General features: G+C 46.0%; 1 long non-coding RNA gene across 1 annotated transcript; it reads left to right on the plus strand.

The window, feature by feature from the left end:
• The first annotated feature begins 10,312 nt into the window (after positions 1 to 10,312).
• LOC126933075 (uncharacterized) lies at positions 10,313 to 24,969 on the plus strand. Its single transcript, XR_007718411.1, has 3 exons — positions 10,313 to 10,590; positions 22,768 to 22,832; positions 24,800 to 24,969. It is a non-coding gene; the product is annotated as an uncharacterized LOC126933075 (long non-coding RNA).
• The last annotated feature ends 1,579 nt before the right edge of the window (positions 24,970 to 26,548 follow it).

A 26,548-nucleotide genomic window follows, 5' to 3' on the forward strand; every position in this document is an offset into this window, starting at 1 on the left:
GCCTCAGCCTTCCAAGTAGCTGGGACTACAGGCAGGCGCCACCACGCTCAGCTAATTTTTGTCTTTTTAGTAGAGACGAGGTTTCATCATGTTGGCCAAGATGGTCTCCATCTCCTGATCTCGTGATCCACCAGCCTCGGCCTCTCAAAGTGTTGGGATTACAAGCGTGAGCCACCGTGCCCGGTCTTGTTTTTTATTTATGTTATTTTATTGTTGTATTCTTACTTTTTATTGTATTTTTCCAAATATTTTCAATCCACAGTGGGTTGGATCCATGGATGCCCGACCCGCAGATATAAAGGGCTGACTGTATTCCTATTCTGCAGGAAGACAGACTGAGGCGCCGCTGATGTAGGTCACACAGACAGCAAATGATAAGCAGAGATTCTGCATCAAGACTTCCTGAGCCAAAACCCTCAAAAGCACCAAGCGCTGCATGAGTGAAAAGCATCTGTCAAAATTATTGTGAACTCATGCCCGATTCGTGAGTCACAAAAGCAAAACCTACACAGTCTGGGCTTCTAAAGCAGCTTCCTCCTAAAAGCTCAACATGCTTTCAGCTCATGATCTCCTTCCTCCTCATTTTCTGTTGGTCGTTTTTCTAACCATTCTCTAAAAGCGCTTTCTTCCAACACTCCTCTGAGGAAAGGAGGAAATGAGCAAAGTCAAATTGTGTTACAGTCAGCCCCCAGGGAACAGCGGGAGCTTCTGCTTCACTGGACTCTGGTGTTTCAAAATATCGCTTGACCGAAAAATTGGAAGCAACGGAAGTGTTCATCAGTGGGATGGGGTCAGCTGTGACAGCACAGCCACAAGAGGGGCCGTTAGGGAATCATTTAAAACAACTGTTACCGAGACTATGTAGCAACAAGAAAATAATGCTTAGGGCATAATTATGAAGGAAAGGAAAAGATAGGAAATTGTACTTGCAACCACATTAAAATAAATTAAAATACATTAAAAGCTCATGATCAATGTCTTGAAAGAACAATGCGTAAAGGAAGTAGATGTGTTACGGTCCAGGCATTAAGGCTGACTTCTTTCCCCCTTAATTTCCTAAATATTCTATAATATGACATAATGCCTTGCCTGTAATCCCAGCACTTTGGAAGGCCAAGGCAGGCGGATCACTTGAGGTTGGGAGTTCGAGACCAGCCTAACCAACAGGGAGAAACCCCATCTCTACTAAAAATACAAAATTAGCCAGGCGTTGTGGCGCATGCCTGTAATCCCAGCTACTTGGAAGGCTGAGGCAGGAGAATCGCTTGAACTCGGGAGGCAGAGGTTGCAGTGAGCCAAGATCATGCCATCACACTCCAGCCTGGGCAACAAAAGCAAAACTCTGTCTCAAAAAAAAAAAAAAATCACAGCTCTGTTTTTTTAGAAGTGGTTCTTTATCAGATCGCTAGATTAGAAAGACATTTCTAAACACAAAAGCAGTGGAGAATATATTGAAATTTTTAAATGCTTGCTTTGAGATACATAAAAATTAAAATTCTTGAACTTCAAAAAATACCATAAAAACATAGGATAAAAGTTTGGGAGGAAATGATCTAAAAATGTTAGTATAAGTTCAAGGGGTAGAATGTAGAAGCTTTTTACTTTTTTCTGTATAATTTTCTATAGTGTGTTTTTTTTCTTTTTTTTACCATGAGAGCCTGTTATTTTAATTACCAGGAAAAGGGTTATTCCCATTATGAAAATAAGTTTGACGTAAAAATTAAACTGTAAGAAACTAGGGAAAAATTTTTTGACAATAAAATAGAACTCTTACAAATGTATAAGAAAAACATTAAGACCCCAATATATAATGGACAATTTATAAAATTGGATATTCAAATAATTAATAAATAAGTTTTCAAAGATCAGACTTACCAGGAAAAAAAGAAAGGTTCATTAAATCAATGAAATACCATTTCTGATTTCACTTTCATCAAATCAATAAATTATTTTTTAAATTATGTTACTTAATAAAACCATAGAAACAGAAACTCCCACATTTTACTTCTGAGAGTATAAACAGGTAACAGAATGTCTAGAAAGCAGTCTTGTAATAGAATAAGAATAACCAAAATATCCATATTCTTCCACCCTATAATTCCAAGCCTGTGATATAATTCAAAAATTTGGCAAAGCTTTCTCCACACAGATGTTCATCCTATTATTTATAACAATGCAAAACTGAACACATCTAAATATTACCACCCGAATGCCGAATGATGAACTAAACTATGGTATGGCCACGTATGAAATGTTTACCAAAAGAATATGTTCTTGAAATTTTTCATCATAGGAAATGTGATGTTCACAGGATAATACAGTTTATTAAATAGTATGAACAGTATCGTACCAGCCACTATCCAAAACGTGATTGGTATCTCCGGATGGAGCAATTCCGGGTGGGTTTTTTTTTTTCTCCTACTTCTTTTTCTTTTTCTTTTTCCAAACTTTGTACGTGTACTCTTTTTGTCATCAGAAAGAAGTGCTATTAAAAATACAAATTGAAATGAGGACAATGTCCCCTGGGGCAATAGTTGGGAAGCCTCAGTGTGGCAGAATAGAAAGATAAAGCACAGAGGCAGAGGGTGTGTGCTGTGCATCTAAATGGTGAGAGCTGGAGAAGCCATGTTTCTGTGTTTGTTTGCTTGTTTGTTTTAAATAGACTTTATTTTTTATGTATGTATGTATGTATTTATTGAGATGACGTCTCGCTCCAGTCCCCCAGGCTGGAGTGCAATGGCTTGATCTCGGCTCGCTGCAACCTCCGCCTCCCGGGTTCACGCCATTCTCCTGCCTCAGCCACCCGAGTAGCTGGGCCTACAGGCGCCCACCACCACACCCAGCTAATTTTTGTATTTTTAATAGAGATGGGGTTTCACCATGTTGGCCAGGCTTTTAGAACACTTGTAGGTTCACAGCAAAAGTGAGCAGAAGGGACAGAGATTTTCCATAACCTTTGCCCGACACATGCACACCCCCCCTCACTATCAACATCCCCAACACAGTGGGACATTTGTTGCGACTGAGGCACCTCCGTTGATGCATCGTCATCCTCTGTAGTTCATAGTTGATGTGAGAACTCACTCTTGGCTTGTACGTTCTGTGGGTCTGGGCAAGTGTACAATGGTACGTGTCTACTATTATAGTATCATATAGAATAGTTTCACTGCCCTAAGAATCCTCTCTGTACTTTGCCTGTTCATCCCTCCCTCCACCCCGCAGCCCCTGGCAACCGCTGATCTTTTTCCTGTCTCCATAGTTTAGCCTTTTCTAGAATGCCGTATCATTGGAACCATACAGTTTGTAGCCGTTTTCGGACTGGCTTCTTTCACTTAGCAATGTGCATCTAAGTTTCCTCCATGTCTCTTCGTGGCTTGATCATTTCCTTTGGCGCAGAGTAACGTTCCATTTTCTGGATGCACCACACTTTATTTATTCACCTACTGCAGAACATCTTGGTTGCTTCTGAGTTCGGGCCATTATGAATAAAGCTGCTATAAACATCCATGTGCAGGTTTTTGTGTGGACATAAGTATTTGACTCCTTTGGGTAAATATCAAGAAGCATGATGGCTGAATCGTATGGTTAAGAGTGTGTTTAGTTCTGTAAGGAACTGTCAAATTGTCTTTCAAAGTGGCTGGGCCATTTTGCATTCTCACCAGCAATGAATGAGAGTTCCTGTTGCTCCATCCACCTCCTTGCCAGCATTTCGTGTTCCGGACTTTGGCCATTCTAGTAGGTGTGTAATATCTTATTCGTTTGGGGAATGATTTTTTTTTTTTAACCATGAAGAACAGAGGCAAGCAAAGGACAGTCCTCCTATCCCTTGGAGAGAAAAGATCACCTGCCCCATTTTCTTCTCCAACTCAAGAATTAAGAGGCTCTGAGCTAGCAATATTACTATCCTCATCATCACTCTATATTACAAAGCAATTTTTGTTTATACTATCTTGGCTCTCATAAAAATCCTGCATTTGATAGACCTTTTGCTGCCCTTGTATAGATGGAAACTTGGAGAAAGTGGGCTTACCTGAAGGCACGCAGCTGGTAGGTCCTATACTGAGATCAGTTAGCACTTGGTCATCTGTGGTGTCTGGAACAGACCAGCTTTGTACCTCCCTCCTGGGACAGAAGACCTCACCTCCTACAGAAACAGGGAGGGGGCTGTCTTACTCAGGATGCAGAAGATTCTAAGGCAGCACCAATTATTTCAGGGCAGCATAAGTGTGATGTGCTGTTCAGGAAGAGCTCCCTGACTAAAATTGTCCTCCACCTTTCTCACATGTAAAATGTCACCACTCTCAAGTTCCATGATATTTTGGAAAGCGCAGATAGACCTGGGTTCAGAAATCAGCTCCTCGGCTGGGTGCAGTGGCTCATGTCTCTAATCCCAGCGTTTTGGGAGGCTGAGGCAGGCAGATTGCTTGAGCTCATGAGTTCAAGACCAGCCTGGGCAACATGATGAAACCCTGTCTCTACCAAAACATTAAAAAATTAGCTGGGCGTGGTGGTGTGCACCTGTAGTCCCAGCTATTTGAGAGGCTGAGGTGTGAGGATTGCTTGAGCCCAAGAAGCTGCAGTGAGCCAAGATTGCACCACTGCACTCCAGCATTAGTGTCAGAGCCAGACCGTGTCTCTCAAAAAAAAAAGAAAAAAAGAAAAGTAATCAGCTACTCCATTTACCACTTTTCCATCCTTGGGTATGTTGTTACTTAAGCTGTTCAACCCTCATCTATAATGTGGGGGTAAATTATCCTCTTTAGGTTATGGTAGAAATGACGAACACTATATTTACAGCCCCTGGAGTATCAGAAGTGACTCTGCAGATGATGGCTATCTATAGTGGGTAGCAGATGCTCTAACTGTGGTGTGCCCTGCTCATTGTCCTGCTTTCCTTTGGAACTCCTTCTTCAGTGGATGTGCTTTGATGAGCCTTGTCTCTTACACTGTGATATGCACAGAGCCCAGGCTCAGGGATAACCACGTGAAGTTTGGGCTCTCTTGGGAAGAGCCCAAGAAGAGCTTTCCTGGGATGCTCTATACTTGTGGGACCCAGAAGTTCCCCTTTCTGCTGGACTCGTGGAGTTGGAAGGATGTGAGTCTAGAGCTACCAGACGCCAGCTTGCCCACCACACGAAAGACCTGCCTAGAAGTTGAGGTCAAGACGAGTGAAGAGATGGAGAGACAGGGACAGAGAGAAACGGAATTAATGACATTTCTTGAGAACCTGGTCCCAGTGATGCCCGAATCCTGTCCACTCCGACCACCAACTATCAGCCATAGGAACCAAGACATTTTTTCCTTGCTAAAGCCAATTTGAGGCCACTTGCAATCAAGAATCATGACTAATGTACTATTATCTTTTTGTTGTTGTTTTGTTTTGTTTTGTTTGAGATGGAGTCTTACTCTGTCACCCAGGCTGCAGTGCAGTGACGCTAACCCAGTTCACTGCAACCTCTGCCTCCCAGGTTCAAATGATTCTCCCACCTCAGCCTCCCGAGCAGCTGGGATTACAGGCTCCCACCACCATGTCCGGCTAATTTTTGTATTTTTAGTGGAGATGGGGTTTTACCATGTTGACCAGGTTTGTCCTGAATTCCTGACCACAGGTGATCTGCTCACAGAGTGCTGGGATTATAGGCGTGAGCTGCGACGCCCGGCCAATATACCATTATCTTAATAAAGACCTTTGCCAGGCATGGTGGCTCATGCCTGTAATACCAGCACTTTGGGAGGCTGAGGCAGGCGGATCACAAGATCAAGAGATCGAGACCATCCTGGCCAACCATCGTGGTGAAACTCCTTCTCTACTAAAAAAAAAAAAATGAAAAAATTAGCCAGGCATAGTGGTGCACACCTGTAGTCCCAGCTACTTGAGAGGCTGAGGCAGGAGAATCACTTGAACCTGGGAGGTGGAGGTTGCAGTGAGCTGAGATCGCACCACTGCACTCCAGCCCTGGTGGCAGAGCGAGACTCCATCTCAAAAACTAAAAATAAAACAAAAAATAAAGACCTTCAGAGAGCCAATTCTAACTCATTTGTTATGCTATAGGTATCATCAAACTGGTCTCTCCTGACAGCCTGCACCTGACCCATCTGTATTAATATGGAGTGTCCAAACTGGGACAATTTTGAGTGAAAGGGGAAAAAAATAATAATTACACCTGGGTAGCAGGTGTAAGCCAGACCTGTCCTGGGCAAATGGATGTGTGAGTAGCTGGGTTAAGAGGTAGGAGTTCAGAATGAAGGTTGGCAAAGAGGCTGAGGACGTGGTACACTGTGCTCAGGTTGGCACGGAACACTGAGGCCTGTGCAGCCTCCCCAGCCCGTCCAGCTTTCCTTGAGGCGATCGTTGCAGAGACAAAAAGACAGCTCCCCACAGAACCATCTGGAAAGCCCTGTCCCTGGGCTTCTAAGGGACCCAGATGTTTAGATCCAATTCCACCAGGCCGTGTAGGAGAGACCTGTGGAGTGAGCCAGTGAGTGGACCCCCAACTAACTCCAGGATATTAGCAAGGCCTCCAGCAATGAGTTACTTCCTTTTGCCACCAGCAAGTGAAGTCTCCAAGAGCAAAACCTTTTTCAAGATGATCAGCTTAGCCGAGCACGGTTGCTCAAGCCTGTAATCTCCAGCACTCTGGGAGGCCGAGGAGGGTGGATCACCTGAGATCAGGAGTTCAAGACCAGCCTGGCCAACATGGTGAAACCCGGTCTCTACTAAAAATACAAAAATTAGCTGGGTGTGGTGGTGCGCACCTGTAATCCTAGCTATTTGGGTGGCTGAGGCAGTAGAATCACTGGAACCTGGAAGGCAGAGGTTGTAGTGAGCCGAGATTGCACCACTACGTTCTAGCCTGGGAGACAGAGCAAGACGCCGTCTCAAAAGTAATAATAATAATAATAATCAGCTTGCTTGTGTTTGTCCTGCATGTCTTTAAACCTGCGTGGTCTATGCAGTGGCTAAAAGGTAGTAGACTGAGATGCTGACAATGACAACACAGGCTTTAGGCCAGAGGCTGGCTCCATCGGTATGAGTCTTGTGGCCCTGGGCCAATCACTGCCTGCTTCTTTTAAGTGGGGCCATCATACTCACCAGGAAAGGCTGCCGATGAGGATTAGGGATCCCAGGCAGTCCCTGGTAAGGGCCGATTGAGCTTGGTGAAGCATAGTTGCTGTTATGACACCCAGTCCCTTAGTTAATCTAGTCTGTGCCCGCATTGCTGGTGAGACACAGGGGGCAGACCTCTGTTGGTTCTCCAGGTGGTCAGATAAAGGTGCAGAAAAGCAAACAGCCCTTTGCCCAGCACTTCTTCTTTAATAAATCACTGCTTAGTTCCTGTAGAAGATTCCAGACTTTGGAAACACTCACTGGAAATTTATCCTAATTATCTATTTAAAAATGGCTTTCTAAACAGGGTGCTGAGATAAGATTGCACACCTACGTGTTTAAGCATTTCTAAGGTCTCGTTTTTTTATCAACACACCGACAAGCTATGAGGCTACTAAGATGAATGACTGGTTCCTTGAAACTGGGCTTCATTTACAAGTTACTAGGTGCCCTTTAGGAGGGCAATTGCACGTGTTTAACCAAAGCCTTACAAACATACGCGTCTGAGATTCTATCCTTAGAATATAGTCACGAGTGCAGTGATGTCCTCACAATGAGTCAAACTGTGAAAAGTTGGACACAATCTAAATGTCCAAGCATGGATTGTTAAATTTGCTAATTTTAAAATTTGGTTTATCCGTACAGTTGATCCTTAAATAACATGAGTTTGACCTGCATGGATCCACATAACGTGAATTTCCCTCCGCCTCTACCACTCCTGAGACAGCGAGACAAACCTCTCCTCTTCCTCTTCCTCTTCCTCTTCCTCTTCCTCTTCCTCTTCCTCCTCAGCCTACTCTACGTGAAGATGATGAAGACCTTTATGATGATCCATGCCCACTTAATGAATAGTAAATACATGTTCTGTTCCTTACGATTTTCTTAATAACATTCTCTTTCCTCTAGCTGACTCTAGTGTAAGAATACAGTGTATAATACGTATACAGAATGTGTATGAATCCACTGTTTATGTTATCAGGAAGGCTTCTGATGAACAATAGGCTATTAGTAGTTAAGTTTTGTGGGGGCCAAAAGTCGTGCACAGATTTTCAGCTGTGTGAGGGGTCAGTGCCCCCAACCGCCGCACTGACCAAGGGTCAATTGTATTTTTAATGTTAAGCTACCATTAAAAATTGATAAACGAGACTTGAAAATTTTTAAAGCCTGCGCTTCCAAAGACACCATTACGAAAATGAAGAGGTAATCCACTCAGATAAAACTTTTCATGGTACGGATATCTCACGAAGGACTTGTATCCAAGAACAAATTAAGAATTGTCATAACGCAATAAGGAAAAAACAATCTTTTTTTTTTTTTTTTTTTTTTTTTTTGAGACGGAGTCTCGCTGTGTCACCCAGGCTAGAGTGCAGTGGCGCGATCTCGGCTCACTGCAAGCTCCGCCTCCCAGGTTTACGCCATTCTCCTGCCTCAGCCTCCGAGTAGCTGGGACTACAGGCGCCCGCCACCACGCCCGGCTAGTTTTTTGTATTTTTAGTAGAGACGGGGTTTCACCATGTTAGCCAGGATGGTCTCGATCTCCTGACTTCGTGATCCACCCGCCTCGGCCTCCCAAAGTACTGGGATTACAGGCTTGAGCCACCGCGCCCGGCCAACAATCCATTTTTTTTAAAAAAGACAAATGATTTGAAAAGAGGACTCACCACAGCAGATATACAAATGGCAGTAGGCATGGGAGAACATGCTTGACTTTAGGAGTCTTTAGGGAAATACAAATTGAAACCTCAATGAGTTAATGCCATACACTCACAAAAATGGTTAAATTTAAAAGGTTGACAACACCCAGCGCTGGTGGGAGTGGGAGCAACTGGAGCTCTACCCAAGCCACTGTCCCTTCAACCAGGGCCCTCCTTCGGTCATGATGAATTTCCGCTTTTCTTTTTTCCTCCTGCGCCATCTCCTACCCCAGTTAATCGTGCGTATCTGAAATCTGATTGTGGGCCCAGCTGCTGTTTTACCCCCATGAGAGTCCCTGTGACCACAAATAAATACCTGGATGGAGGGGGCTCCCCAACTCCAGAGCCGACATGGCCACCTCAGCCTTGCCCAGACAGCCCCCAACACCTATGAGGCTTTGCATGTGTCCTTCCTAAACACATGGGCATACACATCTGACTTCCCCAACTCTCCTCCCCAGGCAACTTGGTAACCCGCCTCACCTTTACAGACACGCACAGGTGTCACCTCCTCCAGGGAGATCTCTTTGACTCGTCTCAGTGGGGCTAAGCGGCCCTCGTCTATTCTCCCCCGGAGTCCTGGGCTTCGCTTTCTCACACACCCAGCACCCCTCCAAAACAGTCATTCTGCAGTAGTGGGGGAAGGTGCCCTGGGACCCAATTCTTAACTCTGGCAGTGAACGAGGGTACATCCACTGGGATTCCCTTTGCCTGCTGAGGATCAGAGTTGGGGGAGGAGGTTATGAAACCGCTTCCTGCTCAGAGGCTGTGTTGAGAAGTGACAACACCTTGTACGGAATGTGGGCTGCCCTTCAGTAGACGTGATGCTCAGAACCACGGCCTCCAACTGTGGCTCCTGGGGGCAGGGCTGGGTCTGCTTAGCTGTGACCCCCGTGCCCTCCCTGAGGCTGGCTGCAGATCAGGCACCCAACAAATGTATGGGTGTGGTCCACCCAACCTCAGGGAAGGGGCTCAGCACCAGGAGGGTGGCGCCCACCCTGAGCTGGGGACTCATCGTCCAAAGTCACCTACTTATCTGTCTTTTTGTTTATGTCTGCTCTATCACCTTGTCTCTCTCTGTAACTGACATTTGGCATGGGGATGACCTTAGGGTTTTATAAGTCACTGGACATATTTAACTAACTTTTTCCCTGCTGACCTGTATTGCTTCCAAAGCTGGCTTCTATCTACCCACCACCTCATTACTGTGTTCTGGGCACAGGAGGAAGCGCAGGACCCAGCGAGCCTGACTGGGGGGACCTCGGGTGGCAGCGTGGCAGGACAGACAGAGATGAACATTCACCAGGGCGCAGGTGGTCCACGTCACTCTTGCAGTGAAATCATGTTTCTCGCGTTTTAGATTTTACAGAGGAGGACACAGAACATAATCACTGTTTTTGTTCATTCTAAGTAAACATCTGACAATGCTCAATTCAATGGGTTCTGTCCCCCAACACAACAATGCTGCCTTAAATAAAAAATGCCTGAAAATATGTGCCTCTCCACCCACAATCCTGGCTGTGCAAGAAACACTTGACTTCCTCGACTCTTCTCTTTCAAGTCCTTCTTTCACCCTAGGTCACTTCTGTCCCCTGCCTCCATTCTTAGAAAGCGCTGGTCCTCCTGTCTGTCCCCCAGCCGACGCTCCATGCACGGCCTGTTGGGGTGTCCCTTCCCTCCTCCGCCCTGCCTGAAGCTCAAGTGTCACCTGTACAGCTGAACCCCAGGTCTGTTTCGGGGCACGGGGGAACAGTCTACATCCCTCAGGACTTAGGATGCTCAAATCTGGTAGGTGTCTCAGGTAGGTGGACAGACAGACATAAGGAGTCATTTTGCTTCTCCTTCCAGGTGGGGGTCGGGGACAACACTTCGAGGCTTCCTGAAGCCTACTGCCCGGACTGGGGCAGATGTTTCTCCTGCCCTCTGTAGGACTGCTGGGGGCAGCTCCAGGCAAGGTCTTCTCTGCTCTCAGATTCTCCTCATCCTGGCTGGGATTTCTGTCGCCCTCTCCCCATGCCTGGAGATTGGTGTTGGGTCTAGGGTCTCTCCTGGGAACCTAGAAATATCCAAGTTTCTTTTTTTTTTTTTTGAGACAGAGTCTGGCTCTGTCACCCGGGCTGGAGTGCAGTGGCCAGATCTCAGCTCACTGCAAACTCCGCCTCCCGGGTTTACGCCATTCTCCTGCCTCAGCCTCCCGAGTAGCTGGGACTACAGGCGCCCGCCACCTCGCCCGGCTAGTTTTTTGTATTTTTTTAGTAGAGACGGGGTTTCACCGTGTTAGCCAGGATGGTCTCCATCTCCTGACCTCGTGATCCGCCCGTCTCGGCCTCCCAAAGTGCTGGGATTACAGGCTTGAGCCACCGCGCCCAGCCAAAACATCCAAGTTTCTTCACTTCCTCTCTGATTCTTCAAGATCTTGCCCTGAGGATGCTGTTCTGGTCAGGCAGGAGGAAACCTTCCTCTGTGATAGCTCATCAGGCGTTGTCCCCAGTCTGCCGGTTTATAAAGAGGGCCGGGCTTTTAGAAGTCAAAAGCCAAGATTTTGATCCATTCGTCGAGGTCATGAAGGCAGAGAGCTCATTGGCTTGAACAAGGAGGGTGGAGGTAACAGGAAACGCAGAGCGGAGACCACTTGTTGGCTAGCATTCCAAATACTATTCTGCGTACAGCTATATTTACATATGATCATTTATGCCAACTCCACTGTAAACTCGAAGATGAACGTGTTTTTTTGCAGTCTAGTTAGGACCTAGTGCAGGCTGCCCCTAAATGCAGAAACAGCTGTTTGATGTGAATTCTGCCTCCTAGGCAGTAAAATCTCCCCAGTCAGCATTCACTGAGCCCTGAGCAAGCCTGGACACTGGGGACATACACAAAAGAGAATCCATTAAGTCCCTGCCCACATACAGCCCACAGTCTGGAAGGAGACAGATGATCATCATTAACAGAATAAAGTGCTGCCTGTTGCCAAAATTCCTACAAGTAGGAGAGCACCCTGAGCAGGGGTAGACATCTAAAATTGGCACATAAACTTAGCATCTTTGGAGGAAAGCAACTGCCTTGTGTGAGACCTCTCCGGGGCCTCACTCACGGCAGCTGAAATTGTCTCGGGGTGGGGAGGTCCCTGCAGCCAACGCTGTGACTTACCATTCTAAAAGGCTGGCCCTCATGCAGGCCATCTGCAGGAACTAAGGCATTCCCAAGCAGTGAGCCTGCTCTTGGCGGAGCATCTTGGAGAGCTATGAGGCAGCCCAGGCCTAGGCCCACCCTGCCCCAGGGCCCAGGTGGGGTCACTTTGGCAGCCTGGAGGGAGCTGGGTTCCAGGATTCTTGGAGGAGGCCTGGCTGGGGCACTTAACTCCCACGGTGCTCTGTAATGCACTCACCATTAGAGCTGCACGTGGCTACACCGCCCTCCAAGACAACCTTCCTAAGCTCTGCTTATGCCCGTAGCCTGCCCTCCTTCAGGCCTCCCCACCTCCCGCCTGCATTGCTGTCTTGCTTGGACCCTGGCCTTCCCCCTCCAACCCACCCTTTCCTCTGCCCAGAGGAGATTTTTCTAAAATGTCCATCTGATCATGCAACTCTCCGGCCCTTCACTGCCTCCCCAAGGAGATTTTAAGATAAATTCCTAACATCTCAGATTAGTACACAGCCCTTCCTCCCACACGCCCACCCCCAACCCCATCCTCTGCCCAGCTCCCTCCTATCTTTGCCCCTCCCTCTCCCTGCACATTCTTGCCTGCCAGCCCTCACCTGCAGGCGTTGGCACAAGCTGCACTTTGCCTCACTGGTTCCCGCTCATCTTTCTTGACCCAGTTCAAGATCCTTGCCATCCTGGAAGCCTTTCAGCTTCACCAGCTGGGCCAGCACCACTGTCATGAGGTCTCACAGCACTTGTTCCACCCTATTAGCCCCTGTCTCTCCCAACAAGGAGATGCCTTTATTTTTCACTGATCTCCATCTGGCGTGTGTGCACTCAAATGTGCATCCTGGGAGAAGCAGAGGAGGAGAGCTGGAGGGAGGGGGAAGGAAGGTTGTGCTGCTTGCACCTTCTCCGACTGGATGAAGCCCTTCTCCGGGGAGGGTACTGCTCATTTCCCCAGTGCACCCTCAACAGCAACCAGACAGCGGGCCCTGGAGGCAGACGGAGATGCACAGGAAGGCCCATAGGCTCTATTACGGTTTTTTTTCTGAAGAAGTCTTTATTTCATTTAATTATTTTTGAGATGGAGTCTTGCTCTGTTGCCCAGGCTGGAGTGCAGTGGCACGATCTAGACTCACTGCAACCTCCGCCTCCCAGGTTCAAGTGATTCTTCTGCCTCAGCCTCCTGAGTAGTTGGGACTACAGGTGCGGCGCCACCACGCCTGGCTAATTTTTGTGTTTTTAGTAGAGACAGGGTTTCACCATGTTGGCCAGGTTGGTCTCGAACTCCTGACCTCAGGTGATCCACCCACTTCAACTTCCCAAAGTGCTGGGATAACAGGCATGAGCCACCGTGCCAGGTCAAGAAGTCTTTATTTTGCATTTTTTTTTTTTTTTTTACTTTTTATTTTGAAATAATGACAAATTCACAGAAAGTTGCAAGATAGTATAGAGAGATCCCGTGTACCCTTCACCTAGTGTCCCCCAACGGTGATGCCTTGCATAACTACAGTAACACATAAAACCTAGGGATTTGGCGTTGCTGCAATATATGTGTATAGGTCTTTGTCATTTTATGAAATGTGTAGATCATAGAGTTCCTGGACCATACTGAAGGTTGGGCTGCAACCTCATGGCCCAATAACGAGATGCAGATGAACTGGGGAGAAAGAGAGTTTTTATTTCTGCAAGTGGGTACAGGGAGAAGGCCTGGAAATTATCGCCAGACCAACACAAAATTACAAAATTTTCCAGAACTTATATCCCTTTTTTTTTTTTTTTTTTTTTTTTTTTTTTTTTGAGATGGAGTTTCTCTCTTGTCATCCAGGCTGGAGTGCGGTGGCGTGATCTCAGTTTACTGCAACCTCTGCCTCCCAGGTTCAAGCGATTCTCCTGCCTCAGCCTCCTGAGTAGCTGGGACTACAGTCACCCGCCGCCACGCCTGGCTAATTTTTTGTATTTTTAGTAGAGAGGGGGTTTCACCATGTTGGCCAGGCTGGTCTAGAACTCGTGACCTTGTGATCTACCCGTCTCGGCCTCCCAAAGTGCTGGGATTACAGGCTTGAGCCACCGTGCCCGGCCATAATTTTGTACTTTTAGTACAGACAGGGTTTCACCATGTTGGCCAGGCTGGTCTTGAACTCTTGACCTCAGATGATCTACCCACCTCAGCCTCCCAAAATGCTGGGATTACAGGCATGAGCCACTGTGCCCAGCCTACCTTCTAAGCTATATGTCTATGTGTAAGTTCATTCATCTAAAGACATAAGTGACTAACTTCTTTTAATGTATAACGAAGGTCTGAGTCCTGAAGACCTTCCTCTGGGGCCTCAGTAAATTTACTTCCTCTAAATGGGTCCAGGTGCTGGGGTGTTTACCCTCATCTTGTCTCCTGCTAAATCACAGAGGTGTGGGGAATTCCTTCAGACTCTCAATAAGCTTGTTTGTGGAGGCCTGGGGAGTTTCTTCAGACCCACAATAAAATGTATTTAATCCTAAATGTTAAGAATTCCTTCATTATTTTGTCATGTGTTAAGGCCCAGGAAAGGCCTAAGCAAAACTCTTGGTGGGCTCTTTGTTACATTCCAGCCTTTGCATAAGGACACTGGCTTTTAATGTTTAACTTAACCACTCAGTGCTGAATCAGTTGTTACGGAGGCTTGCATTAGTGAGAACTGGCCTGCCACAATAGTAACCACTGCCACCATGGAAATACCACCTCCCAAGGCGACTGGTGCTACCCCTCAGTCATCCTCCCCTACCACGCTTCACCTGGCAACCACTCACCTGTTTTCCATTTCTAAGACTTTGTCATTTTAAGAATGTTATATGGGCTGGGCATGGTGGCTTATGCCTGCAACCCCAGCACTTTGGGAGGCTAAGTTGGGCAGATCGCCTGAGGTCAGGAGTTCTAGACAAGCCTGGCCAACATGGTGAAACCCCATCTCTACTAAAAATACAAAAATTAGCCAAGCGTGGTGGCACATGCCTGTAATCCCAGCTACTCGGGAGACTGAGGCAGGAGAATCGCTTGAACCTGGGAGGCAGAGGTTTCAGTGAGCCAAGATTGCAGCACTGCACTCCAGCCTGGGCGACAGAGCAACACTCTGTCTCAAAAAAAAAAAAAAAAAAAGAGAAAAAAAGAAAAAGCATGTTGTATGGCCAAGAGCAGTGGCTCATGCCTGTAATCCCAATACTTTGGGAAGCCAAGGCAGGAGAATCACTTGAGCCCAGGAGTTCAAGACCAGCCTGAGCAACATAGTGAGACCCTCACCTCTACAAAAAAGAAAAATTAAAAATTAGCCAAGTATGGTGGCATGCACCTATAGTCTCAGTTACTTGGGAAGCTGAGGTTGGAGGATGCCTTGAGCCCAAGAGTTCAAAGTTACAGTAAGCTATGATCACACCACTGCACTTCAGCCTGGGTAACAGGGCAAGACCCTGTCTCAAAAAGAAAGGAAAGTTGTATAATGGAATCATAGAGTATGTGTTTTCACTGAAAACCACACCTTTGAGAGCCATCCAAGCTCCAGGCTGTTGTATCTGTTAGTAGTTCATTCTTCAGCATTGCTGAGTAGTATTCCATGGTGTAGGTGAATGGATCACAGTTCAACCATTCACCTATTGGGAAACATGTACATTGATTACAGTTTTTGACTATTGCAAGTAAAACTACTTTGAACAATGGTGTACACATCTTTGTGTAAACACAAGTTTTCATTTCTCTAGATAAATACCCAGGAGTACAACTGCCAGATCATATCACAAGTATATGTTTAGTTTTCTATGAAATTGTCAAACTCTTTTTCCAGACTGGCTGCACCATTCTCCATTCCCACCAGCAAAGTATGGGAGATCCAGTTTCTCTGTATCCTCACCAGCATTGGGTGATTTGATGTTGTCACTGTTTTCCATTTTAGCTATTCTAATAAGCATATAGTGATATCTCATCATGGTCTTAATTTGCATTTTCCTAATGGCTGATGATGCTGAACATCTTTTCATGTGCTTGTTTGCCATCTGTATCTCCTCTTCAGTGAAATGTCTCTTTATGGCTTCTGCCTAATTTCTAATTGGATTGCTTCTTTTTTTCACTGTTGAGTTTTTCTAGATTCTAGATAATAGTCCTTTGTAGAATATGTGGTTTGCAAGTATTTTCTCACAGTCCATAGCTTGTCTTTTCATCCATCTAAGAGGGTCTTTTGAAGAGCAAAATTTTTTAATTTTGATGAAATTCAATTGATCCATTTTTTTTTCTTTCAAGGATTGCACTTTTGATGTCATATTTAAGAACTCTTCACCAAGCCTTAGGTTCAAAAGATTTTTCCGTATATTGCCTTCTAAAAGGTTTCTAGTTTTATAACTTACATTTAATCTATGATCCATTTTGAGTCAGCTTTTGCAACAGATGTGAAGTTTAGAGCAAGGTTTATTTTTTTGCCTCTCAATACCCAATTGCTCCAGCACCGTTCATTGAAATGACTATCATCCTTCCATTGATAACCTTTGCACCTTTGTCAAAAATCAGTTGGCAACACTTCTGAGGGGCTATTTCCGGATTCTCTTTTTTGGGAGTGGTTCTCTATGTTGTTCCTTTAGCTATGTGTCTGTTCCTTTGCTGATCCCATGTAGAGCTAATTACTGTACCTATGTGAAAGCAGGTAGAGAGGTTTTTCCCCAATTTATTCTTCCTTTTTGAAGTTGCTCTAGCTATTGTATAATAAAGAATTTGATTGGCTTTTGTCCCTGATTCCTGGGAAGGAGACTAACTCCTCAGAATTTTCCAAGGACGGGGAATGTCTGTTATTCACAAGCGCCTTGGATCCCACCTGGGTTTATGAAGAGAGATGAAAGGATTCAGGATAGGGCTAGTCACCAGAAAGGCCAACCATGTGGTTAGAGGGTCCAGGCTTTGAGCCAGCTCAACCTCCACAGAAAGGAAGGGGCTGGAGAATGCATTCGATCAGATGATCCATGTTCAATCAGTCATGCCTGTGTGACGAAACTCCCAAAGAACGTCTGGACACAGAAGCTCGGTGGAGCCTCCAGATTGGTTAACACATCGGTGTACCAGGAGCATGATGCATCCTGATTCCACACGGAGAGGACACAGAAGCTCCACATCCAGGACCTCCCAGGCCTCTCCGCATGTGTCTCTTCATGTGGCTTTTCCTGATTTGTATCCCTTATTTTAAAAAACGGTAATCATAAATATAGTGCTTTCCTGAGTTCTGAGTGCCATTTTAGTGAATTCTTGAATCTGAGGAGGTCATGGGAAACCCCCAGGTTTGTAGCCAGTTGGTCAGAAGTGCAGGTGTTCCGGGAACCCCACTGTGGCTGGTGTCTGGAAGAAAGCAGTCTTGTTGAGGTCCATGCCCTTTAATTTGTGAGGTCTGTGCTAACTCTGGATAGTTTCTACCAGAATTGTCCTGCAGTATACCTCACTGGTGTCAGAAGAGTTTGGGTTGGTTGAATGGAATAACTGTTCCAGGCCCTTTGCCTTTCCATATAAATTTTAGGATAATCCTGTCCGTATTTACAAAATTTCCAGCTGGGATTTTGATAGGAATTGCATTGTATATCAGTCTGGGCAGAACTGACGTCTTTTCAGGGTTGAATCTTCCAACCCATGAACACTACATATCTTCCATTTATTTAGATCTTCTTTGACTACTTTCATTAGAGTTCTCTATTAGATAATCAAGTCATTTACAGATAGGAATAGTTTTATTTCTACCTTTCTTCTCTGTATGCCTTTAATTTCCTTTTCTTGACTTACCGCCCTGGCTAAAGCCTCCAGTACTATGTTGAATAGCAGTGGTAAGAGTGGGCATCCTTGCCTTGTTCCCAATGTTAAGAGAAAGCACCAGTCTTTCACCAAGTATATTAGCTGTAGGTTCCTTGTAGATGTTCTTTGTCAACTTGAGGGAGTTCTCCTAAATTTCTAGTTTTCTGAAAGTTATCATCATAAACAAATGTTGAATTTTGCCAAGTGCTTTTTCTAGATCAGTTGATAGGATCATATGATTGAATATTAAACCAGCCTTGCTGGAATAAATCCCACTTGGTCATCATGTATAACCGTTGTATATACTGCTGAACCTATTTGCTAATATTTTCATTAAGAATTTTTGCATCCATATTCATGCCATATATTATCATCTAAACATTTAACATCAGTATTTTCTGAGTGAATCATTTGAGAATATCTTTTTTGTAAGTTAAGTCAATGAACACTGGATTACACACTCACGAGTTTATTTTTCCCACATAATAATAAGTCTGCAGAAAGGTAGCCTTGGGCAGATGCAACTGTGCAAGGGTGCCACCAAGGACAGAGGTTCCTTCCGTTTTCCAACTCAGTCTCTCTGATAACAGTTTGTGAGAGATTTGTCCTCACAGCTGCAGGACAGCTGCTGTGCCTCCTGCATTAATTAGGGAGAGGGGAGGGGCAAAAAGTAAAGAGTCAAAGCGACAGCCCCCCAAGGGTGTCCGTTGTACAGATATCCAGAGGCCCCATCCAATGAGTGCCTTTTGCTTTCATCCTGTTGGCCAGACCTGGGTCACGCACCATGCTTAGCAACAAGGAGATTTGGGAAAGTGAGTATTAAAGCAGACACCGCACTCTGACCACCCTGCTGAGAGTGTAGAGGGAGGCAAAGTAGGTAATTGGTGCAGGCGCCCTGGAGTACCTGCCTGACCACGTGACAGCAAGGTCTTGTTGGCCACATCTGCGTGGAATTTCAGTTTCTGTTTGAGATCGTACTGGCACCAACCAGAATTCTGTGTCTCAAGGTAAATATGAGAGAACAGGACAGATTTCATAATGTCAAAGTTGGCGTCAAGTCAAGAGAAGGCCGAACAACTTCATAATGCCCCATTAAAAAGGCTTCACAATAGTTTGGGTAAAGTAGTTGGAGAATTGAGTCTTCTCCTGACAGCAAGTTCTACGGGCATGCCAGCTACAGCCTGTGCCTCTGCAAAGAGGATAATAAAGCAATATCCTTCATCACATTCAATTTATGTTGTTATTTTTATTTTATGGGTTTTACCGATTTTTTTCTAACTTTTCCTAATGGAAAATCTGAAAGTAAATAAATGGAAAAAATAACACAACAAACACTCATACACCCATGACCTCCATGCAACAGTTGTGACCACTTTGTCACACATATCTGTGGTGAAAAAGTATACATTTATTATCAATAGATATACAAACCATTTGAAAGTTCATTGCAGGTGACACTTCACTCCTAAAGATTTCAGTGTGGGCCAGGCATAGTGGCTCACGCCTGTCATCCCAGCACTTTGGGAGGCCCAGGCCGGTGGATCACCTGAGGTCAGGAGATCAAACCCCGCCTGGCCAACATGGCAAAACCCCATCTCTGTTAAAAAATACAAAAATTAGCCGGATAGGGTGGCGTGCGCCTGTAATCCCAGCTACACAGGAGGCTGAGGCGAGAATCGCTTGAACCTGGGTGGTGGAGGTTGCAGTGAGCCAAGATCGCACCACTGCACTCCAGCCTGGGCAACAAAGGGAGACTCCGTTTCAAAATAAATAAATAAATACATAAATAAAGATTTCAGTGTGCATCACCTAAGAATTTCTACATAAACACACTGCCATTATCATGCCTTAGAAATTTAACAATAATATGTCTATTATCTAATATCTAATCCACATTAAATTTAATTTAACTTTACCAGTTGTCACACTGGTGTCTTAAAAACAGGATTCAGTTAAGGTTCACACATTGGATTTGTTGCTGGGATATTTTAGGCTGTTTTGAACAGCCCCCACCAGCTTCTGAGACGGTATGATACTACCTGTTTGAGGAAACCAGGTCAGTTTTCTTAAAGAATGTTCCATATTCTGCATGTTCTTTCCTTGGCCTTTGGTTTAACTTGCTTCCCTGGACTTATCACAAACTGGAAGTCAGCTCTGGATCCTTTCCAGCAGACACACTTCACACTGCATCACAACAGGAGGTGCCTAATGTCAGCTGGTCCCGTTGTTAATGAGACTCGGGTTGATCACTTGGCAGAGTTGGTGACAACCTGCTCCTTCCGTCGTCAAGGTTTATTTTCGTCTTGCAATTAGCAGATGAGCTGTGGGATGGTCATGTGGCACCATGCGAGTATCCTGACCCCCAGCACGCTCTAACCAGTGGCTTACCCATCTCTGGAGGATCGATTTCCAAATGAGTTATTTCACCAGGGTTTGCCAAGTGGTTATTTTCTAATTCTGTCAATCTTTCTAAAATGCAGCCTTGCTAAAAAGATAGTATAAATGCTTCATTCCTTCTCTTTATTTCCAGAATAAGGAATTGATAGAATAGTCATCGATGGGGGCAAACGAGATGGGTTTCCCCTCTTTCTTTCTCTCTCTTTCTTTTTAAACTTGCTATGGACTCATGGGTTTCTATTTATTCTATGTTTCCAAGCAATTCAGTCCTTATTCTTTTTGATGCTCATATTATCTCAAATCTGGCCAGCGGGAATCCCTTCTAGCTGGTTCCTTGTCCCTTTGGTATGTCCCTATTAGTCTTTGAAAGTGATTTAGTGAGGGTTCCCTAGAGAAACAGAACCCAAAGGAGGGGTGTGTGTGTGTGTGTGTGTGTGTGTGTGTGTGTGTGAGAGAGAGAGAGAGAGATACATGTACATATATACATATATATACACACATATGTGTTTTTTTTAAGGACTTGCTTCACACATTTGTGGAGGGAGGCAAGTCTGAAACCTGTAGGGCAGGCCAGCAGGCTGGACATGCAGGCAGGGTTTCTATGCTACAATCAGGCAGAATGGCTTCTACTCCAGGAAACCCCAGTTTTTGCTCTTGAGGCCTTCAACTGATAGGATGAGGCCCCCTCACACTATCAAGGGTAAACTCCTTTACTTAAAGCCAATGGATTATAGCTGTTACTCACATCTACAAAACACCTTCATGGCAACATCTAGACTCCTATTTGACAAAACGACTGGGCACCATAGTCTAAGGTGACACACGAAATTTTCCAACACAGAACGTTCCCTTTTTTCCTGACATACTTCAGGTTCATTGATATAGATTAAATCTTTGTGTCCCCTGACAAAATTCATATGTTGGAATCCTATCCCCCCATGGAGAGGATTTGTAGATGGAGTCTTTAGGAGGTGATTAGGTCATCGGATTAGTGCCCATACAAAACAGACCTCAGAGAGCTCCCTTCTGCCTTCTGCCATCTGTGAAGGCACAGAGAGAAAACGGCCATCTAGGAACAAGAAAGTGGGCCCTCACCAGACACCAAACCTGCTGGTGCCTCGATCTTGGACTTCCCAGCCTCCAGAACTGTAAGAAGTAAATATCTGTTGTTTATGAGTCACCCAGTCCAGGTAGTTTGCAGAAAGTTGACATTTAAAAAACCATGTTAATATTTCCAATTCAGCTTTCATATTATAGAGTTTCTTCCCCTTTAACTTTTTTTAAATTTTATCTTCATATCTCTTTTCCCTCAAGCTGAAAAATCTTAGTTTCAGTTAGTATTTTTACTTATTTACTTTCACCTACAACATGCATCAAATAGTTTCAAAATGACAACACTGATATTACTTGGAGGACTAAAACTAGCAAGTGACGTTTAAGACTTGTTTTTCGCTTTTTGACCTTGGAATACGTCAGAATACTAAACCTGCTGAACAAAGACAAAAACAAAACAATAAACTAAAAGAAAGCCTTATGCCTGCTAGTGATATTATAAATTGTTCACTTTCATTAAAACATTATCAGCCCTCATGTTAAATTCATGTTGTTCTTTTGTATTTTATTGGTGTTGTATAATTGTTTATACATGATTTCTAAATTTGCTTTGGTTTTATAGTATTGTAAGAGCTATCAGTGTAAGAAGTTTATGCTTAATTTTATATTTATATACCTTTAAAAGACATAATAAAACCATTTAGGCCATAGTTTCAAGTAAACATGTCACAGTGAAGTTTGTTGTAGTCTTCTTTCCTGAACAGCAAGAAAATGTACAAAGTTAGTTTTTAACAATTTATAAATTTAGTTTTTTAATATTTTTATAAACGAGTTCTTTATAATGAACCTGTATCATTCTCACAAATTAAAAATAATAATATTTTAACAAGCCATTTTTAAATATAATTTAAGCCCACACTTCCACATTTGGAATAAGTGGTAAGTTTTTCCTCTAAAAGATGACAAATACGACCACAGGCCCAGACTTGGCTTTTGTGAGTCAACTAGTAACTGCAAGTGACCTGAAGGTGAGCGGTATTTAAACGTATGATGAGGTTAAGATTTGATTTATTTTACATATATATCTTCTGTTGTGTGTGAGGTGTTTTTTTTTTTTTTTCAATTTTGAATAATACGTGTCCAAATTGAGAAAGAGCAGAAAACACAGACAAGCTGAGTAAAGAACAAATGTTCTGATTCAGGGCTAATAATAAATCAGTGCCTCCCTAGAAAGAAAAGGCAGAGAGGAAGGAGCCCCGATGCCCCGACGCGTTCCCAAGACAGAGTGAACTGTTTGCCCATGCTGCCCTGTACCCCTCAAAACCCTGGTCCAGCCATGGCTGCTACAGCCATTCTGAGCCTGAAAGCCACATCAGGGGTGCTGAGCGCTGCTGCTCAGGCCACACACATAACCACAGCCTGCTCACTTCCATCTGGTTGACCCAGCACGGGGGATGCTTCAATCTAACATTTCGGTTCCCGCTGCCTACAAATATATCTCTGTCGACGCATATATCCTCAGACACATGCGTATTTTTTCTCTTTGTCCTTCACTCTGTTCTTTCCCTCTGGCCTCCACACAGGACCTCGCGAAGCCAGACCATAAGATCTCCAGGGGCTCTCAGACGCCACCGCATCCAACAGCTCGGTACGGAGACAAAAGCCAAGGTCCAGGGAGGGAACTAGCTGAGGGTCACACCTCCGATAACACCAACCTCCTGCCCCAGGCCCACATTCTGCACTTGGCCTTCCTCTGTCGTGTACTGTATTCCAGGCACATTCCTGACAAGCCCCCAGAATGCCTCTACCGCACAGTCCCATCAGAAAGAGGAGGGCAGGAGGACCTAAGGCAGACTGCAGGTAGGAAAGTGAGGATTTCAGCCCCTGTCCCTTGCCACCTCCCCTAAAGAGCCTGGGAAAGGCAGAGACTTGCTTTGCTAGCTTCTCCTGCAGCGGAGTGGACATTTGACACAGCTCTGGGAAATGAGACTTGAGTGAAAATCTTCCAGGATTGGGAAAGATTTGTTTTTTCTTCCCTTTTTTTTTTTTTTCAGAGGCAGGGTCTTACCCTGTGACCCAGGCTGCAATGCAGTGGCACAATCATGGCTGATTGCAGCCTCAACCTCCCAGGCTCCAGCAATCCTCCTACCTCAGCCTCCTAAGTAGCTGAGACCACAGGTGCATGCCACCACACCCAGCTAATGTTTTTATTTTTTGTAGAGATGGGGGGAGGGGCTCACTAAGCTGTCCAGGCTGGTCTTGAACTCCTGGCCTCAAGTGATTCTCCCGCCTTGGCCTCCCAAAGTGCTGGGATTACAAGTATGAGCCACCACAACTGGCCTGCTTTGCTTGATTAAAGGGAAATATGCAGCTGGTACCTTCTCTTCCCCCTCCCTGCTGCCTTGAACACAAATACAATGTCTGGAGCTGCAGCAGGTCTTTTGCAATCAGGAGGCAACGAGCAAGAGCAAAGGCCTGCAGACAAGGCCACACGGACATCAGGGCTTGACGGACCAGTGTAGCCAGTTCCCTGACTGGGCGCTCCTGTTCCATGACTAGGCCTCTAGCAAAAGGATTTTCTGTTTCTTGTAGCAAAAACACTCTTCACGGATGCTTACACCCACCACTCACAAACAAATCCACTTAACAGGTAATTACTGAACGCTGATGTGAACCTGGCTCTAAGGATACAGACGTGAATGCATTGGGGCTAGGAGTAAATGTGTGTTCGTCAGACAATTCTGTAAAATAAATATTCTTGTCTCGGGCAATCGATGCATGAGCAGGCCAGCACCAGACATGAGTTATGATGGCGCTCAGCCCGAATGGTAAGACGTGTCTGCAGACCTCTTCCCTCAGGCTCCTTTCTTCTTTAAATGAGAAGCTCAAAGAAAAACAGCTGGTTGGCAAGGGACACTGAAGTGGAAGGTGAGAAGTGGAGGCACCCTGGAGTGAGAGAACACAGTGCTGGGGGACAGAGATGGACAGAGAGAGAGAGACTGGGAGAGAGAGACAGACAGACAGAGAGAGAAAAGGAGAAAGTATGGGAGTGAGCAGCACACACAGGCAGGAGTGCAGCAGGTCCCAGGGCCCCTACCCCTGCCCAATAGCCCCCATGAAACCGTAACAGGCAAGAAGAGACCCAGAGGTGCTCAGACCCAGAGTGGAGCCACTGGGGACCCACAGTGACCCCCTCCTCGGTCTGTGAGGATGTGGGCCACTCACTGTTCCCTGAAACAAAACAAGTCCCTCTGGTTGCAAACAACAGAAACTGAGGCCGACTCCAGCAGCAAGGGAACAGTCTGCCATGGGTGCAGATGGAATCGAGGGGCCTCCTGGCCCCGCACTCACCTAATTGCCCCCCAACTGCAGTGCCTCATCCCCCAGAGCACCCTCCGAGCAGACACACTTGGAGGGGCAAAGGCTTCTGAGTGCAAGGGACCCCCCACCCCCAGCCCCTGAGCCCTACTAAGACAACTTCTTTTATTCCCTACGTGTAGCCGGTGACTTACGCTGACTTTTCTGGAAACTGGGACTTTAAATAGGATTTTTTAAAAAGGAAAGAAATCTCTGTTCTGCTTCTTAAAAATACCCTTTTCCCCTTTTTACTTTCAGAAGAAGGAACCAGAGAAGACTAGAAACAGGATGGAACGGGAAGGTGGAGGGAGAGGCGAAGGGGAAGTCGCGATGCTGACTGCAAGGCCCCCTCGTCCTCAGGCGTCCAGCTTGCAGGGACTGCCCCTGCCTTGGGAGAGCCCTCACAGGCCACACCTGCCACTGGGCCAGGCCACAGCAGACACTCATGACAGACGATAAGAATGACAGCTGCCCGCGCTTGAGCAGGCACTCTAGGTGACTGTTGTGCTCAGTGCTTTTCAAGCATAATCTGCCCTAACCTTCACACCAGCCCTGTGGAGTAGGTGAATCCCACCCCATCTTACAGAGGTGGACACTGGGGTTTGGAGTGGTTGAGTGACTCGCTGTCAGACAAGCTGAAATCTGACTGCAATGCCTGTGTTTGGATCCCATGCCAGAGGTTGCAAGCTGACCCCAGGCCGGTTCAGCCCGTACACAGGTTTCACTTGATTCACACACGTGAGGCCTCCTCACTGTTTTAAATTTTATTCGTTGTCAACATTTAGCAATCAGAAGAGTTAACATTAAACCTCACATTTCTGAATTCTCTAGAAAAATTAGGACATCAGGCCTCACTGGGCCTATGTTTCCTCCTGGGAATAACTGGCTGAGCTGGGTAGCAGCCGACGCCTTTATATCAGACTCTTCTGCCTCGTTTGCCCCAGTCCTCACCACTCCCTATTGTACCTCCAACACCAAAGACAAGAATCAAAGGCCACTTTTCACCCTCTTCCTGGTCCACTCCACTCACTCATGGTATCCACGTAGCCCTGTGAACAGTGACTCTGCACTGAGCTATGCGGCTTCATGGATGGATGGATGAGGGGAGGGAGAGACGGAAGGATGGGAAGGGCTGGGGAGATTTCAGCTGCTCAGGAAGTACCTAGAGACAATGCCTAGCATTCTACAGCCAGCTCGCCAACCCCTAACTATGCTGCAGGACTGCAGGACGTCTGTCTTGACAAGTTGGTCTGCTCATCCTCTTCCCTGAAACCCAGGCCCTGAGAGTCCCAAGCATCATGGAGGCCTCACCGTTCACGCAGCGATCCCTGTCAGACGCCGCCTAGGGCACAGCAGACCCGCCACTGATGCAGAAGAAATACGATGAGGCGGGCAAGTGCCTGCCAGTGCCCAGTGCAAGGTGGGAAGTCAGGGAATTGTGGGCATCCGAGAGGCCATGTGAGCAGTTGCCACGCTGGCCCCTGATGCTGGGATGGGAGGGCCCCCGGCATCCAGAAGCAGAGAAGGGCATGGGGTGGGAGACGGGGAAAGATGGAGAGAGGAGGCATCCTGGGATGGGATGCACATACAGGAGGACGGGGTGGGGAGGAATGAGGAAGGAAGAGCGAAGGCCTGAAAGGGGCCATGCAGGAAGCGGGAGTCTGCTGACCCCGTCTCCACACCCAAGATGGAACAGATAGGGCTGGGGTGACCAAGGGACTCACAGGAAGGTCTAGTGTCCATTTCCGGCCATAGGGGAAGGAAAGTTTGGAAGTCTGCCCAAAGATTAATGCTGGAACCTCATCTTAGCCATGTAACAGGAGATCCAGGGGTGCAGGAGGGGCGTTAGCCCCCATGGGGAGGGAAGAGAAACAGGACAGGAAGGACATTGCTTGGTCAGTGTAGATGGGGTGTGGGGAGCTGAGGGATCTCATCTGTGGCCTGACTAACTCCCAGGATGAACCTGGGAGACACTGGAGCAGTCCTGGTCTGAAAGCCAGGGCAGCA

The sequence above is a fragment of the Macaca thibetana genome, chromosome 12 (assembly GCF_024542745.1).
Source record: "Macaca thibetana thibetana isolate TM-01 chromosome 12, ASM2454274v1, whole genome shotgun sequence".
In the NCBI taxonomy this organism is placed as follows: domain Eukaryota; kingdom Metazoa; phylum Chordata; class Mammalia; order Primates; family Cercopithecidae; genus Macaca; species Macaca thibetana.